The following is a 2,492-nucleotide window of genomic DNA, read 5'->3' on the forward strand; positions in this document are numbered from 1 at the left end:
CAAACTATATTAACCTCAAGACTCACGAGGCACGATACATTTGATGTCCATCTCCACAATAAGCCTAAGTTAACCTCAATATTAACGATGCATGATACAATGATCTTAGTTGTATAGGTTCTGTGAGCTCATTAGTTCAATCATTTCAGGTGGATGGCAAAGTTTGTACAATCCTCTGTAGGAGATAAGTCTTTCACACCTTCCTTTGTAATTACTCAATGGCACAGTTGTACATATTTTAGACAAAGTGCTAAAAAAAGTTCTAAACATTTTTTAAATGTGCTTTAAAAAGTGCTAAACTGTTCAAAACATTTTAAAATGTGCTAAAAAAGTGTTACATAATTTCTAGCGCTAAAATGATGCTAAAAGTCTTGCTCATGTCCTAAATTTAGCATTGATTGTGCCAATCTGGTAACACTGATTCTCCGAAGTGCATTATAACTTTGTCGAAGGTGGAGCTCTAGCCATGATGAGCCGCAGTTCAGTTGGACCAGTTCGTGGTTCTGCCAATTTTCCATATTGTCCAGAAGTCTCTAAAATATGAAAAACTAGCTAAAGTTGGTCAAGGAACATTTGGGTAAGTCATGAACGCGAAAGATCTTATTATTTGAATAGATATCTATAAATTAAATTGAATCTTGATATATTTTTAGGAGGTATTCAAGGCACGAGATCGCGAGACAGGTCGTCTTGTAGCTTTAAAGAAAGTATGTATGGACAAAGAGAAAAAAGGGTAAGTATAAACATTATATTTGCATCAGTAATTCTGGCAATATTTGAATAGCCTTAAATTCTAATTAATTTGAAATGTAAATGTATTAATTAATGTTACATTAAAGCATATTTCTATCTGCTAGGACACAATCCAAAGTTTATATAATATCACTTGATGTGGTGACAATTCTCTTATACTATAGAGTTAATATTCTTATACTAGAGTTAATATAGTCATGATGTTTGCTCCATGTAGTACACACGACCACATAATGTGGTATAATGTGGTCTTCCTACTATAAATACACCTGCACTTGAAAACAGACTAGTTTACAATGAGCATACAACACATGGATGAAGTATAGTGTAATATTTTGAAATATTGTCTAATAATGGTATCCTGTTTATGACGGTAGTTTGTGCTAACAACATGGACTTATAATTTAATAACTAGTTATAACTTAATGAGCTAACCTATTTAGTTTCCACTAACTGTCAAATGTGTTGTAAGGCACTAGACAAGTACTAATACTTACTATATTGAGGTTACTATAATTATGTACATGTTATTTATAAATTTCCTTAATTTTAGTTTCCGATAACAGCATTGAGAGAAATACGTATACTACAGGTACTAAAACACAAAAACATCATCAATTTGGTTGAAGTATGTCGTACCAAAGGTAACCCTTACTACACACAAGACACCATTGTTGTTTATGATTACATCTTTTCTACAGCTACTCCCTACAGTAGAGACAGGGAGCATTACTTGGTGTTGGGATTTCTGTGAACACGATTGGCTGGTCTTCTTGAATGTAAAGAAGTCCATTTCTCTCTGGTGAAATCAAAAATATTATGCAACAACTCTTTAATGCTCTTTTTTTACATACATGTCAATCAACATACTACATCGCGACATGAAGTCATCTAATATTTTGATGACACGTACCGGAGAATTGAGCTTGCAGATTTTGGACTAGCTCGTGCATTAAATAAAGGCCCAAATCAACCGTTACACTAATGGAGTAGTAACATTGTGGTACCGTCCTCCTGAACTCTTATTGGGTGAGCAAAATTATGGCCTCCAGTTGATATGTGAGTGCTGGATGCATTATGGCCGAGATTGGACTCGACGTCCGATACTGCAAGGAAATACAGAACAAAAACAAATTACTCTTATATGTCAATTGTGTGGATCAACTTATTCCCGAGGAATGGCCAGAGTTGATAAACTTGAACATTATCAAAAGTTGGAACTGCCAGCTAAAGAGAATAGGAAAGTACGAGAGCGTCTCCGTCATTTTGTTGAAGATCCTTATGCACTAGACCTCATTGAGAAACTTCTAGTTTTGGATCCAAAAAAAAGAATTGATGCTGATGCCGCTTTGGAAACATGATTTCTTTTTGGAAAGATCCGCTTCCAAAGAATCTCACTCATTTGTACTTATCAGCACTCCGCAGTTCATGTTTGTATGCATACTGGAAGTCATAGACCAGTAGTTGCTCCACGACCTGGTCGACTACCTTCAAATGTAGTAGCCAGTCATCTTCGTGATCGTGTATTTTAATTGTCATAGCTGTTTTTTATCAATTTTATTGTTACTGACATAAACAATAATGATATCATTATTAAATCATCAAACGAACAAAAGGGAGGGAATGTATATTGAGGGATATATATGTATATAAAAAAAATTGAGATCATTTTAAAACCCTAATATGAGTTGAAACTATTATTACAGTAAAAGAAGACAACTCTGGTGAATTGTCTCAAA

General features: G+C 34.3%; 1 pseudogene; it reads left to right on the forward strand.

The window, feature by feature from the left end:
* The first annotated feature begins 469 nt into the window (after window positions 1-469).
* Window positions 470-2,209, forward strand: LOC121392554 (annotated as a pseudogene).
* The last annotated feature ends 283 nt before the right edge of the window (window positions 2,210-2,492 follow it).

The sequence above is a fragment of the Gigantopelta aegis genome, unplaced genomic scaffold, assembly GCF_016097555.1.
Source record: "Gigantopelta aegis isolate Gae_Host unplaced genomic scaffold, Gae_host_genome ctg4068_pilon_pilon, whole genome shotgun sequence".
NCBI lineage: Eukaryota > Metazoa > Mollusca > Gastropoda > Neomphalida > Peltospiridae > Gigantopelta > Gigantopelta aegis.